The following is a 16,920-nucleotide window of genomic DNA, read 5'->3' as shown; positions in this document are numbered from 1 at the left end:
AAATAATAGGACACACCTGGGAAACAATTAACACACTGACCAATGAACAAAAAAGGCATTTAGCCGAGACATCACAAGTCGGGGAGCAAAATTTCAATCACCTATTTTTTACATGCTTGCAGAGAATGGTTTACCAAAACTAAGTTACTGGGTAAGTCTTTATCACATTTTCTAGGTTGAAGCACCAATTATAGCACTGATTTTCATCATATGTCCCCTTTAAAATATCGCATCAGAAACGAGTGATGAAAATCATAAATCTTGAATAAAAATCATTTTAAAGACATTTTTAGTTATGCTGGTTGAAAGTCTCCCCACATCCTGATAGCAATCACTATGTGAAGTTATCTAAATGTATATTTAAAAAATATATGTTATCTATAGAAGACAATAGGACCAAAAAATGTTCAACATATCACTTATCTCGGACCGAACGCAATAATTTGACTCATGCAATTTTTGCTCCTCTTGTGTTAACGTGTTTTGCATGACCTGTTTACACAGAATCAAACGTCATCAGCGTGTTCAACTTTCGTCTGCAAACAGACTTTCCTGCTGAATTGACAACGTGCACAGGAGCCACAAAACAAAAGACATTTTTTGAAACAACAATGACATGTTTGTCTGGTGGCAGCTACAGTAGCTTCTCTATGTGTTTCAAAAGCAAGGGGTGAGCAGTGGACTACGCCATTGGTTGCAATTCGCAACCTCACCACTAGATGCCGCTAAAATGTACACACTCCACCTTTAAAATCAGATACCCTGCCTTTAAGAAAAGTTTAACTTTATGTAAATGATAACCCTACTGAAAAATACGGCTAAGACCAGCATAAGCTGGTAGCTGGTTTTAGCTGGTTTAAGGTGGCACAAGCTGGTTTATGCTGGTCCTCCCAGCCTGACATAGCTGGTCGTGCTGGCGGGCCGCTGGTCTTCCAGCCTGACCAGCTAAGTCCAGCTAGACCAGCTTAAAAAGTGACCAAAACACAGCTAGACCAGCTTGCTACACCACCAAATCCAGCTTCATACACCAGCAAAACCAGCTGGGAGAACAGCTAAAACCAGCTCACCAGATTTTTCAGTAGGGAAGTGATTTTCGGGAGCGATTACCAATAGAAGTTAAGCAGTGGAGTTCAGGTTATCCTCCTCTCGTCAGTTACTGGAGTAAAGAGTATTCATTGAAAGAGACAGGCGGGGCGGCACACGGCGAATAAGTAACTGGTGGTCTGAACGAGCTTTTCCCCTTTTTGCTCAAAGACAAATTTGAAGTGAATAGCGTATTTTCGCGGCAATCGCGTGGCCCAATTCGCATCATTTGCATCATCCTGAGCAAGTTTGTGTCTATGGGCGTCTTTGCATTGACTGTATGTAATCTATGTGTACGCCCCAATACTCCTGCTGTTATTTTCTCATGTGTGACAGATCTGTGACCTGTTCCACTTGCGTTCACATCTGAATTTTCATGATGGACATCAACTGTTCTCAGATCACTGCTTCTGCTGGAAACGTTGCCTGTTTTTACCAAGATCAGATCAAATCTGCCATCTTTACACACACGCACACACGCACACCTGCAAGATCAATGAGTGTTGTCAGTAAATACACACAGGACGACTCCACACCAAGAAAATAAGGCCATTATCTCCCTCGGAAGTCCTGACAATGCACAACTGTATGACAGCTTCATTAAACACCGTGTGAATATGAATCTCTCATGTGTGTCTAATTTAATAGTGTCAAATAAACATCTGTATCATAACAACACAACACACTTCTACCTCATCTTTATAGCCCATGTGTTCACCTTAGTCATGTCAAGAAAAGAAAATGGCATTATTGTCTTCAGATTACTGAAATTACACTATTACAGACCTTTGACGTATGATCAGAACAAGGTGCCTGATGAATTATTATTAATGCTACTAAGTAAATTGTGATTATTTTACTATCATATAATACAAGAATCAGTACAATTTACTCTTAGTGGCTCTTTTGAAAAAATACGGCAATAAAATAAAACAAAGAATTAAAAAGATACTGAACAATCGCATCAACACTGCTGTCTGTCCAAACACCCCAAAAAGATATAAATCATATTGTCACAATCACCTTATTTAATATAATACTTCATAAAATATTTAACTGTCCCCTCACTGCATTGAACGTTTTTGCTTCATAGACATAAAATCTTTAAAAGATTCATGTGTAATTATTTGTTTCTTATTTTCTTCCTTTGATCTTATTATAATAATAACATTCATGGTTAGAAAGCGACAGCAGAGGTCGAGTGAAATCTTGGCGGTCAAAGTGACCAAATATCCAAAAATAACAGCGCAAACAAACAGTCTGATGGTGTGAAGAGATGCTTCATGCATTATTCACTGTGTCTGTGTCTCTAAACTTCAGTCTTTGGGGGATTGTCTGACATCCCAGATGAATAATTAAATTCTGACCTTTTGTCCTCATTAAATATGATGCGGGGCAGGCGGCTCTGTCAGGAACAGCACTGATATCAAACAGAGACCCCGGATGAGGCCAAACCAAACATTCATGTATGTTTACAAGTGTCATGTGCTGAAGGTTTCGTTTGGAAAACAACATATAAATATATAACATTATTTTATTGCTGATTATACTACCCAACATTGTGACTGACTAGATCAATGACTGAAATCACGTCTGTTTAAAAAAGAAAAATAATAATTCTGACCCTAATTAAATTTAACATAATTAAAATGTTTTGATTCAATCCATTAAAATATTGTTTTTGGTTTCGATGAAAAATATGAAGTGGTTTTTAAATGAACCTATGTTGAGTCTCGTTGATATCTATCAGTTATTTAGTGTTGAAAACAGAAAGCATTACACTTGAAATGTTTGTGCCATAATCAGCATCTGTTTTAGTTGAGTGTTAGTTATGGTTAGCTTGTTAATGTGTGCTAGTACTGTAGTACGACTAACATGATTAGATAATAGTAGCTTTGCTGAATGTAACTCATTTTTACTCAGATCAACTCAATTTTGCTAAGGTAACTCAAAATAATTAATTAAGTTCAACTAAATTCATATATCTAAATTTAATTGCGTGCAGCCACTTACCTTGTGTGAGCTTTAGTGAAACAATCAAAGATTCTGAATGCTTGATTCATTTCTTCTTTGATGAATCAGTTTAATGATTCATTTGAGCTATGTGACTCAATGATTTTACTGTACATGCTTTTGAATATATCCATATTTGATATATTGCTCCATATTATAGGCTACATTATTATTTGGTGGTTTAATTTGTATTTTATCCATTGCATTTGGCATTCTGAATCTGTTGCCATTCAATAACTGAAAAATAACAATGACTCTTTTAATCCAATTCAGAGCAAACACATATTATAGCTATAGGGGCTGTACGATAATGAAGATTCAATATGTGATTACTTGCTCATAATGCGACATGATAATGCTTTATGTTCGTAAAATCAATTTAAATATTCAAATAGGCTTTAAAACAGAAAATTATATAACCAACACAAGTTTAACATAAAAGACGCAAGCATCACGATTTCATCCTCACCAGTCGCTCAGCTATCTGCATTGACCTTAAAATTGTATTAATCATAATCAAAAGCATTCAGCCTTTGTGATATTCAAAAACCTTACAATATTATGGTCATGTTGATATCGCTAGCAGCCCAAATTATATCCACTGAACACAACTATTAGAAACAAACAGTGGTGATCTATAGAGATAAACTCAGTGTATCAGTCATGTCTGATTCATTTCAAAACATCTTTGTAGAGAGATGTGAAGACCAGGGAGTCGGACATTTTAAGGGCTGTCTCAATCGCAAAATCCATCAGGTGCACTTACTATAAATCACGTGACCTTTTCTGAAGCTCGCTAACCGAACATCACGTGATCCAACTCAATAAACTTTATGAAATATAACAGAACTTTTATAAAGACAAACGTTTGTTTTAGTTTTAAATAGAAACACACAGTAAGGGACCCCAATCTACTCAATATTTAAAATATGATTTATTTAAAATTGTAAAATAATATATACATTTAAAATGTAATTATATTCCTCCAATTTTATGCATGGATATGTAAGAGAGTAAATTACAGCGGTTTTCACAATGTACTGTTTAAAATTAAGTCAGAGAGATGTTGGTTTTGCCGGTTGTTGATAAGTAACAGCTGTGAGTGCAGCCACGTGACAGAAAAATAAGTGAACATTGTCCCAATGGCAAGTGAGCTAGAGTCCTTACCAGTGCCCAAACCTGTGTACACGATATACTGATTCACCACCTCGGGAGCTATAGGGAACGAATTGAGACACAGGGTAAATGTGCCTTATTCAGTCTGCCACCATGTTGATTTAAAAAATATTGTATTGTTGCACTATTTTGGTGTTTTAAAGAAAAGTAAACATGCTTACAACATAAGAAATTAGGCATTAACCAACAGGCTAATATCCAAAACAGACATTATCTACACAATGCGCTATTCTCATCTTAACTCATATGCTCATATGTCCCTTCTCATTTTAATGATCCATGATTTTGAGGTTCTTGTCCTGTGAAAATTTGCAAAATAATGTATTTTCTGTTTTGATGGCTGAATGAGCAGCATCATGATAAAAACACTAACACACGCCCTGGACGTCCATCTCTTACAGCCTCGGTTTAAAATCAACATGGCAGCGGACTGAATAAGGTGAACAGATACTCTCAGATAAAGCATAAATTATAACTCTTGATTTATTTCACAGGTGTACACACACACACACGCAGGGTTAAAGAGCAGTGCAAACATTTAAACTGAAGTTTATTTATGATCAGAGATAAAACTCATTGTGATCAGTGTGAAGATTATACTCGTACACCATCACTGTGCTAGATTAAAACAAACCCTCATCTCCTGTCTCTGATCGCTCTCTCTCTCTCTCTCTCTCTCTCTCTCTCTCTCTCTCTCTCTCTCTCTCTCTCTCTCTCTCTCTCTCTCTCTCTCTCTCAGAGAAGATGAGAAGTTTTCTTTGAAGTCTGTGTTGGGTTTTGTTATGTCGCGCTGTAGCTTTGCTCTCCAAAGCAGAAACCATGTCGTGCACACATCACATATACATTTCTATATGTTTTCAGCCAACAAATCAGAGTAACTCTCTTAATAAAACTGATAGCTGTAGTCTTGAATGTGGATCTGTCACTTACACAATATAGTAACAGCTATGATGTTCACCAGATATCACTGTACAGAAAACACACGCGGTAATAGCGGTATTGCGGAAAGACGGAAATACTCGTCATTGGCGGGGAAGCGTTTTCTCTTGATTGACGAGATATCTCGTCAATGGCGGGGAAAGAGTTAAGAAATCCAGACTACAAACTATATCCATTGTTTTCTCCTTACATCTAAAAACACACTTCTTCTTCTTTCGTGCCATTGTTGAGTCTTAATATAAAGCAAAAGACATCGCATGCAGTGATGTCTGTGACTTCTATTTCGAAGGAACAATGCTAATGAGCTTTTCCAGGGGAAGTGCCCATATAAGGAATATTGGGGTCAATGATGCATAACAGGTGCCCATGTTTGAAAAAACTTTTAGAACTTTGTAGGGAAGAGGAGGCGTAAGTTGCAAGAAATACTCCTTCAACTGCGTTTTTGAAACTTTGCATTTGTTTAGTATGAGGAATACAACTCTTTAACTGTGTTAATAAGTCAGAATGTATGACAGCATTAAACCTGAACACTACAAAACTAAAAGGTAGTGCTATAAAAAAGGAATAATTGATGATGGGGCATTGAATTATTCAGAAAAAAATTCACACCCAAGATGGTAATGCGGCAATTTTTCCATTTATACTATGGTTACCACAAACGTTGCTCTGGTGGTTATTTTAAGGCATTTGACAGGTCAGGTGGGTGCTTATTTCTGAAACATGAAACATTTCTCAACCAATCAGAATGGTAAATGGTAAATAGATTGCATAGCGCTTTCAACAGACCCATGCCCATCCAAAGAGCTTTACAAGTTGCCTCACATTCACCCATTCATTCACTCATTCATACACCGACGGCGGTGTCAGCCATGCAAGGCGCCATTCAGCTCGTCAGGAGCATAATAAAGCATTAAACATAAAGAATAAAGCATTCAACAGACCTGTGGTATAATGGAAATATAAAAAAAATGTTCAGAATATAACTCAGTCTTTCAGTATTATACAGTAAAAAGAATCATCATGTCATCATGAACATCTGTAAATAACCTATTACCAGGGAGGAGAATTATTATTCACTGTTATATCCTGAATCCTGTTTATGAAGTGATTCTTATTCAAAGTTTGTCTGAGCAAATGAACAAGAAAACAAGCCTCCAGAAGTTCAGATGCGCAGATGAAGAGGATTAATGATATTTAACTGCATAGCTCGCTCAACCCGACTACATGCTGTTCAAACGACTGTACAAAACTGATGAAAGCAACATCCTAACAAGAACAGAGCTCAAATAAAACCATGCAGTTTGCTCAATACTTTAAGTTTTATAAGAAATGTATATGATATTTAATAAGTGAGGTGTGAGGTCACACTTCAAAACATGAAATGAGTCTGTTGACTTAAAACTGAAAGTCATTTAAACAGAACACATGCATTTATTTCATGTTTAATAACTTTTTGTTCAGTTAAAAAGAACCCAGATAGAAATAAGCAGCTTTTTTAAAGCCAAGAAGTCATTTCAATCACAAATAACACAAACAACATCAATGTAGACAAATCTTTAAATCACATTAAATGGCACCTGTGGCCTTTTTTTACAAAATGTAAGATGTAATGTATATTATCTCAGGTGTGCCCAGAATGTGTCTGTGAAGTTTCAGCTCAAAATACCCCACAGATAATTTATTATGTCATGTCCAAAATGCCCCTATTTGGGTGGGAGCAAAAACTCAGTTTTAATGTCTGTACCTTTAAATGCAAATGAGCTACAGCTCCTCACTTTCTTACAAACAGACAATAAGCACTTTAAGTGTAAGTGGGCGGGGCTTTATCAGTGTGACCTCACAATGATAAGAGAATCAAAACTACATGTCTAATGAGACTGCTTTGGTTTAATGGGGATTAAAAAACAAGGAGCGGGTGGATTATTTTCATTGTAGGGTGGTTGTGTTCACACACACACTGTAAAACCTAAAAGTTAACTCAACTCAAACCATTTAAGTTAACCGGTTGCATTAGTTTTAAAACACATACATTTGAGTACTGTGAATTGATGTTTTAAAACTTAAATGGCCTAATGCAACAGGTTTACTTAAAACCTCTTAAACCCTGAGGACCCAGTCCAGGGGACAAAATTTCGTATTTTGACTCAAATAAAATATTCTTTTAATCTTTAATGGTCCATCATGGACCCCAGTAACACATATGAGATACTGTTTGAAAGCTTAGACTCTCTACTTTCTCCAGATATGCATCACTTTGAGAAATCTTTTACTGTAAGAAAGTTATTTACACTTAATTTACACTATCACCCCCCCCATAATTTTTTATATGATTTAATATTCACATATTTCATATTTTTCAAGTATGACAAACATGGGCAAGTCTTATATCAAATGAAAGCTCTCATTCTCAGGAATAAGGCTACAGCGTTATTTTTGTTCTATTATCAACACATATCCAACAATAGATGAATGAATAATAAGGTAAAAAATCGTCTTTTGTAAACATATGGGAAAATTGAGTGTGGACTGCCTCAGATAGCACATATAGCCACAAATGATACACCATCTTTTCTCTTAGGTCCTACTCTAAAAAATGAGTCCATTCACAGCATTTTCTTAGGTTGTGTGCATGAATAATCCCTTGCTATTTATTATATGTCCAAAACAAAAAATTAATATTTATATGAAAAATGTATTTTCGGACACTTCAGTAAAATGAAAATAACTTTTGAATGCAACATGCTAAAGAGATCATTCTTTTTTTGGGTGTTTACTGTCTGCTGCTGGTAACAACCAGAACTGTCTGCAGTCTGCTAGAGCACCCAGAACCAGAGTTATACACTATCAGAGGCAGTATTTACAACATATAAAAAGAAAATTTGGTGTTTCATCATATGAAAAACAACATAAATAACATTATTTGTCACAAACAGCAGCTTTTTATGTAACTTCAAAGGGTTTTATTTAAAATGATATAAAGCAATTGCATTTATTCCACTGTATGTGGTTATGGGAGCACTTCAAATGTTTTTAGGCAGAAATTGTATACAAAAAGGGTATTATTCCTCCCATCAGTTGGAGTAAAATAACTTTTGCATAGATTATGATAGAGAAAAAAATCTTTTTTCCTCTGTAAGCTGGCAATTGCTGGAATCAAACAAAACTGTCTGCAGGGAGCTGAGGCACTCAGGGCCAGAGTTATACACTTTTAAATAAAAACTTTAGAAAAAAAACATCAAAAAGCGCCTATTTATTTTTGTGTTTATTAGAGAACTGACATCACATACAACCATGTTTAGCACTTTCAACAGTGTTTTATGTAATTTCAAAGGGTTTCCTGTAAAATGATACCAAACATTTGTATGTAAACCTCTGCATGTGGGTATGGGAAGCTTTTGAAATTGGGTAGGCCAAATCCAGGCGAAAATCCCCAAAATAGCTTCAGGGTGGAAGAAGTTAAATGGTTTGAGTTAAGTTAACTGTTAGGTTTTACAGTGCACTGCCAACACACATTTATGTCCAAACACCTTGTCAAAGTGGATTTTGCATAATAGGTGCCCTTTTAGTGTAGTCATGGTACCAACATTTCAGTAGTCGATACAGATACCAGTACAAACTTATGGTTTTTGGAACAAATTTCAGTACCAAAGCAAAACACAAAAACATGCTAATTAAACACTATTTTATTAATAAAGTTTAATGTTAATATAAAATAATAATATAAAAACATTGCCATTATGTATAAAATGCATTTGTTACTGAAATGTTTCAGCAGATGTTGTCTGTAAGTGTTTGCTGGGGTCCTTCATGCTGATGAACATCATTATCTGATGCTTTAAAAGACAAATGCAAAAAAATTAAGTAAGACGACTGGTTGAACATAGATGCATAAACAACACTAAATAACTGTTTTTACATACCAAAACTGAGATATTACATTTACAAAAGACTACATAGATTTATACCCATGTAAAAGTTTTTAAAGCATTAAAAGGTTAATAAGAACACCTGACAGAATGAGCATTATCCCCACTGGTACTGTACTTACTATTACGTTTAAAAATGTTTTTTTTCAATCCATCATTAAAATGCTACAACACTCATAATGCAAACGCAATTAAAACTGAAGCTCACCTGCTTGAACTCTAATGAATCCAGCCTTGCATCTATGAAAAGTTTCCGACTGACAACCACGGCTCATTAGTTCCGGGTGGACCCGGTTGGACCTGGTTCTGTGCCCTTTAAACAAATGTATAATACGTGGATTTTAATTTGAAGTTTCCCCTAAAGTAAATGAATTAAACTGCAGTTTGCACTCTTAAAAGAAAATGTACTGCAAGGTTCTTTGTGTTGGAAGAAGGTTCTTTTAAAAATGTTTCTTTGGGACCCCAAAATGTTTTTTTTTTTTGGCACCACTATGAAGAACCTTTATGGGCAGTCATGGCCTTACTGGTGAGAGAACCAAACTTGTGACCCAAAAGTTAAACTTGCACTGTTGAATGCAGAATAGCATTGGCCATATACTGTAACCAATGAGAAGAAATCTGGCAGCCTATTATATAATAAAATTCTTTATGCAAAATATCACACATCGTTCAAACATCACACAAACACATTTAAAGATACAAACATTCCTACCTGTATCACAAATCATCAGCACATTCAGCTCTGTTCCCCTGCAGATTTTGGATCGGATCTCTTCTCAGGATTGTGGGAGCGCGGCGGACAGCAGAACCATCTGTAGTGTGACTGTGTGTTCCTGCCTGCTGGTAGAACGCCAGCGCTGAGACTCTCCGTACTAACACACACTGCCTCGCACAACCTGACAGCACGGTCTGTGTGCGTCATCAGAACCCAGCGGTAAACCGACATCACCGGCCCACCTCGCAATAACTCAACGAAACTACAAACGCAACATAACAAACAACGGCACATTAGATCAAATCTCAACCATACATGCTGACCATATGCCAACATTACATTAGCCCTAACCAGGGCTCCATAACTAAAAAAAGATCGCAGTTCCTTTTAGGTGTATGTTGTGTGGCACAGAAATGACCCACTTGCCCTTTAAATCTCCTGCTTCTGCAGAGAGAAAGGCCACAGGAACTTTAGAAGCACAATAATCTCTCAAAATATGCTTCAATTTCCAGGAACTAAATTTCTACAACACGAGGTGATCTGAGCTCTGCTCATCATTATTTTACAGATCAATAACTTTACTGTATGTCAACAGTTGACTTGTGCACTGATGCATTAGAAAATTCTCCATTATGTAAGCAGCTAAAAGCATTTGTGTAAAAAATTATCAGCCCATGTGTCCCTTAGAAATCAAACCTGTGACCTTGACTTTAGAAGCACACGCTCCTGATGACACACTTTGATTTCTGTGATATGCGATGAGCACACAATCCACCCAACACACTTTAAGGGATCTCAGGTTTCGGAAAAAGAACAAAACTGCAATCGTTCCTGGGTTTCGGCCAAAACATTTGGGAGAGCATTGCTAGAGTATGAATATATTGTTTTGTAATAAAGCATTTAAATATTAAAATTAAATCAAAACTGAACAACAGATTTATAAATTAAAATGTTTAATAACAGTACGATCTAAAGGGCCCATATTATGCAAAATCCACTTTGACAAGGTATTTAGACATGTGTGTTGGCAGTGTGTGAACACAACCACCCTACAATGAAAATAATTCACCCGCTCCTTGTTTTTTAATCCCCATCAAACCAATGTCTCATTAGACATGCCATTTTGATTGTCTTGTTAATGTGAGGTCACATTGATAAAGCCCCGCCCACTTACGTCTGTGATACCATAGTTTTTGCAGTCAGTAAGCTGTACTCTGTCCACTAGATCCTATTGACTGTATTAATCAGATCTATTTGAACTGAAAGCACTCACTGTCTGTTTGTAAGGAAGTGAGGAGCTGTAGCTCATTTGCATTTAAAGGTACAGACATTAAAACAGTGCGTTTTTGCTCCCACCCAAATATAGGGGCATTTTGGACATGCTATTATAGATGATCTGTGGGGTATTTTGAGCTGAAACTTCACAGACACATTCTGGACACACCTGGGACTTACATTACACCATAATGGGTGCCCTTTAAAGTTACAATTGAAATCGTTACACTATAAATGCACGAAATTGTAAATAACACATAGTACAATTAACTGTTTCCAATGTGCACGATAGTATAGAGAACAGAGAAAGAAAGAAAGTTTAAAAGAAAGAGAGTCACCATTAAGAACTGAAATCTTGGCCTAATGGGGTGAACCCCAGAGCTCAGGTAAAAAAGAAGAGAACCAGCAGAACCCATGGAGACCAGCCCAAAGAAGCATATGCAAACATTGTCTTTTACAGTATCATCTCCTCCTTGACCATGTGACCAAACCCAACATGATGCATTCAAAATGACCAATCAGAACCTTTAAAGGACCAGTATGTAGGATTGTGGCTAAAACTGGTACTGCAATCACACAGCTGGAGGCCAATACACAACATGACAACATAAACATCAGTTAAGGGCTGCAGTTCCACTTTTTAATAATAATATTAATAATAATAATAATAATTTTAATAATATCCTGGTCGGATCACTGTTGTCAGTGATATAAGTATTTGAAATGAAAATGATTTCTTAATGTCTAATGACATATCAGGGCCATTTTGTGATTCATTGATATTCTTACATACTGTTCTTTTAACCCCAACTGTACTGGATAAACACCTCTACCAATGCCAATACCATTACTATCAGTAACCACATGAATGCAGATGGTACAGGGTGGAAATGAGGGGAGTAATAAATTCCTAAATTTTCAATCTTACAAATCTGCCCTTGGCACAGTGGGTCACACGTAAGAAGGTGGCACAGTTCATTAGATTATGCTTTCAGTTGTGTGCAGTTGTTATCTTTAGACTTATTGTCCAAACTTGTTGCTTCCTTGAAGACTTTTGTCCCTCTCTAGCACTTTTCTGCACAGACATTAGGGAAAATACACAGAAAACACGTCCGGGATTTGTCCGGGATCGTGGTTTATTCACACTACCAACGATGATCCGGAATCTGTGCATGCATTCATTTCACACACACACCGTTAAGATCCTGTAAAGACATATCATGTATTTAAAGTCCTGCACTTGGTAGTTTTTTTCTCTGCAGCGTCTATTTCCCTAAATCGCTGCTGGTCTTCTCAAATCATGCACAGCAATCTGCTTCTTCTTTTGTGCGTTTACTCATAGACATTGAGTAAGTAGATGCCTCATGACGTGCTGGAACATAATTCAGCGTCGCCACCATATTGGTTGGGTCTTCTCACTGTACGCTAGCACCAGAGTCAAACAGAGTCAACGGAGAGCGAGCAATTTTTGTGCAGCTTACGGTTGCAATAATCAGCGCAGTAATAATCAACCAGATCGTATGGGATTACCTTTCACAAGTAAGACTGAAGAATCATTTTGATTATTTTACCATTTATAATATTATGTCATTGTAACTAACTTATGTGTAACCAAACCCTGTGAAAATCCGGTAAAAATTCGGGGAGTTATGATTATTGTAATCGGCGATACACCTTTTTCAGTTGAAATTAAATGCAGGGGGGCGCATTGGAGACCTATCCAAGATGGCGGCCACGCTGATACATCAGCTCCAATAGGCAGCGTCAGTCTATGAGGTGTTTATGTATATAATGTCTATGGGTTTACTGGCCAAGCTGCAGCTTCTTTGGCTGTTGCACTGCTACTTTGGGGTACACGCGTGAATACTGCCCACTAGCGGTCTGCATGTGTGTTTGCACGTCAACGCGGATGACGACGCAGAAGTAAGATAAAAACTGACACGTAGACTACGCCATCGTGGCTACGCTGTAGGACGTAAGTGATTGTGATGCAAATTTGTTATGTTGTTAAAACAAAGAGCCAGTATTATATTATCAGTATGAGGTTGTGATCTGGCTCAATAAATCTTCTCACAGCAGTGTTTTTAGTTAGGAAACAAGGAAAAGGTGCTACTGGATCCTATTGTGAGGTTAAACATTTTCATTAATGCAATTGTATAACACATTGCAACACATGGCTTTTTTGTACTGGATAAACATCTCTGCCAATAGTCTATGATCACTATCAGTAAGCACGGGCATGCAGACGGTACAGGAGGAAAACAGGAGTTGTGACAGAGTCACAAATTTCTACATTTTCAATCTTACAACACACACAAAGACTGACAATCAAAGCTCAATTAGAGGCGTCTAGTTTGGCTGAATTCTCTTTTTTTCTGGATTTATGATATATAACCCTGACAAGGAGGATTGGAAAGTATGAATATAAATTCTGCAGACATTCGGTGACCCAGCTGACCAGCGATGGAGTCTAACCGATGAATTTCGACACTATCATTTGTCATGTCTCAGATCAGTCACAAGGGCCATTCTCATACAGATCTTAGTTATGTGATGTAAATCCCAAGGTGGAAGGAATAAATGTGACATGGACATAATTGAAGGGAAAAAAGAAAAGCAAATGAAAAACTGAAGGACAGAGACATTTTTTTCCCGTCTGATCACAGTGTGTCATGTAGACATGAAGCGTTTACGCACGTGCACAAAATAAATCAATGAAACTTTGAAGATGAGGTGAATTTATAAATCTGTAACTTTTCCAAATGACATAAGAATTTAATTCTGGCAATCTGGATTAATATTAATTAATTCATGTATTTCTTTAAACTAAACCACTGCAGTTAGGTGATGTATAAGACATCCAGAATGGTACATGAAATACTTTTAAACTGCACAACATTTAAATATTCTGAATGCATACTTGGTTCATAAATAACAAATTCATGCATTCAAACCTAACCTCATATAAACCTCAAGCAGCAACTGTACAGTATGTCTTACAGAATATAGCACACATCATTCAAACTAAATTGCTTTGAAATAAATAGTCAGAAATAAATGTATCACTTACTACCTGGAGCCACACCTGTCTTGTATATCCATCCAACCTAAATTTAACATGACTTCATTTTAATATTACAACTAACCTGATGGCACTTTAAGTGTCCTAGGTGATAATCATTTGCAATGGTACAACAATTACTTTTGTTACAATATTTCGTACTTTTGTTTTATTTTGTCAGTGCTGGAAAGTCACCACAGTTTTACATTGATACAAAATGAGCTTGAATAGGATGCATACTGTAAGTTTTGCAACCGTATAGAGTTTGAACCAACAACCTGTCAGGTCAGCAGCTGAAATCTTTAACAACGAGGGTTTCTCTCTCAAACAGTACTGTCGGTAAATGTTTTTAATGCAAAGCCATTCATGTAGTAATAAAGGAAAGTATCGGAACCGACCTGTCCAGATGATGATGATGATGAGGATCTGTGATGAGATCAGATCAGATCATTTGAGCACCGCGGAAAGGACGAAGCTGCTCGATATCCAGCGTTTTACGATCTGATGTCGATCTTCAGATTCTGATCCAGTCCATACGTCTAGTCCCGACCACTACACGCGCTTTCTTCCGCGCGTCTTAAAGATTTCCCTCGTAATTGTCTGTGGAGAGATGCGCGGCCGCGTGTGTATGTGCGCGCGCGGGATCTGCTGGGAAAGTCTGTGGAAAACTGTCAGGAATTCTGAGTTCTTTGTGATGAGGATCGGATCGGGACTGAAACTCTCACAATACAGACGAATCAGCGGTGGTTACGGCGGCACGAGAATGAGAGATGCTAGAAACGCGCCGCCTCTTAAAGCGCAACGAGAGGGCAACAAATCAGCCGAGAGAGAGAGAGAGAGAGAGAGAGAGAGAGAGAGAGAGAGAGAGAGAGCGGTAACATCTACTTTTAACATTTAAAATTAGGACAGTAGACACTGTAAAAGAATAAGTGCATTAGCAATAAGGTAAAGGAGTAGCCTACACACAGTACGAATAGTAAAATGCAGGTAACATATTTACAATTAAAATCAAAACACACAAAAATTGCACATTTTATTACTAATGTATAACCTACTATATTGTTATTGTGTCCTAATCATTTAGATTTATATATTTCAGTTTTTTTCCTCTCTTAAGTTATTATATCCAAATGTTTGTGATATTGTCTATTTTTGTAATTTCACCATCATGCCAATGAAGTATATATAGCCTATATATATATACACTCTAAAAACAAACGGTGCTATATAGCACCAAAAGTGGTTCCTTGCTCGCAACCACAGAAGAACCGTTCCCAGTGCCATACAGCACCGGTGAAGCACCAGTGAAGCACCTGTGTAGAACCACATAGTGCTATGTAGAACCATATTTGGTGCTATAGTGGTTCTATATGGCCCCTATATGGTTCTACACAGGTGCTTCACTGGTGCTTTACCGGTGCTATATGGCACTAAAAACGGTTCTTCTATGATTACGATCCAAAGCAACAGTTTTGGTGCTATATAGCACCGTTTGTTTTTTTAGAGTGTATATATATATATATTTTTTTTTTTTTTAAGAACAAGAACATTGCATACATATAAGAGGATCACAATGTGCTTATTATTACATTCAAAATATTTACCAATGGATCAAATCAAAGAAAGAATAAAAATAAACAACAACATATTTTACAATAAATCAATAAAAGAAATGATTTCAAAAATTGTATACCTAAAGTACTTTAAATTAAGTTGAGATGCACACCAGAGGTGATGTGACACAATCAATCAAAAGTCACAGCCAATCAGAGGAGCGTGTAGGCGGAAATATTGAGAAACGGCTGTTACATCTATTAAGTTTTTAAATGTGCTGTTGAAATGTTGTATAAAAGCATTGTTGCTCTTGGAGTCGTGTGATATAATGTAGCTCTATATATCATCTGTGATTGCCTCCTCTACTTGGCCTCTCTGACCTAATCACAGCCACGATGATATAAAGAGATATCACACTACTCCAGCAATATTGCTTAAATATATTTGATTTACCTCCGGCTTTGTGGGACTTTATGCAGAGGGGCGAGTTCAAACCGGTGCGCAACATTTTGCTACGGTTTCTGGGTTGAACGACATGTTTCCTGGAAACAGTGTGCACCGGGTTTGAGATATGTTTTCTGTTGTCTGGTGGGTGTGTCAGAACTGCAAATCATCAGCAACATGTAAATAAACCACTCAGTACAAAAGAGACAGCTTGTGCAATGGGTCCAAGTTGGAATGATCTCTTTCATTCTGGATGACAAGAGCAGTGACTGTAACATCAAGTGTATTTTACAGTATTAAACACGTATTTATAATGATTTCATCAGGCTCCGGAAACATTTCAAAAAGAACATAAAGATTGGCCTCCTCAGCTAGTTGCAATTTTGGCTCATCAGAACTGGCACTCACAAAGAAAATAGTTAAGTGGCATTATGAGGGATGTACAATCTGAAATAATTGTATTGCATACATATACAGAATCTTTTATTTTGTAAAAAAAATACTGCGGAGCTGATACTGTTGATGGATGCTCCAAACAAAGTCCCTTCAGGGAAGTCACGCCACTCGGCGTCCATGTTTGCAATGCCTCTGCGCAGATATTGATAAGACAATGTACTTGAATGGGAAAAGACAGATATCCCTAAAATCGTTTGTTAAAATTACAAATAAATAACATGCTTCTGACATTTCTGACAACATGTTTCCAAACAATTACACCTGACATCAACTATATT

The 16,920-nt window shown here is 36.9% G+C and overlaps 1 protein-coding gene across 5 annotated transcripts in view; it reads right to left on the bottom strand.

The window, feature by feature from the left end:
- Positions 1-14,973, bottom strand: part of chst8 (carbohydrate (N-acetylgalactosamine 4-0) sulfotransferase 8) — a 170,858-nt gene extending 155,885 nt beyond the window's left edge. For 2 of the 5 annotated variants that reach the window (XM_055173480.2, XM_055173478.2), the window contains exon 1: positions 14,587-14,973. The gene's annotated coding sequence lies outside the window, so the exon portion shown is untranslated. Of the gene's footprint in view, positions 1-9,849; positions 10,012-14,586 lie in introns of those variants that run through there. The other 3 variants (XM_055173485.2, XM_055173484.2, XM_055173483.2) reach the window with 3 other exon arrangements.
- Positions 14,974-16,920: the final 1,947 nt, after the last annotated feature.

This window comes from Misgurnus anguillicaudatus, chromosome 15 (genome assembly GCF_027580225.2).
Source record: "Misgurnus anguillicaudatus chromosome 15, ASM2758022v2, whole genome shotgun sequence".
In the NCBI taxonomy this organism is placed as follows: Eukaryota; Metazoa; Chordata; class Actinopteri; order Cypriniformes; family Cobitidae; genus Misgurnus; species Misgurnus anguillicaudatus.
The sequence above is the reverse complement of the archived record's forward strand: the minus strand, read 5'-3'. Positions and strand labels throughout refer to the sequence as shown.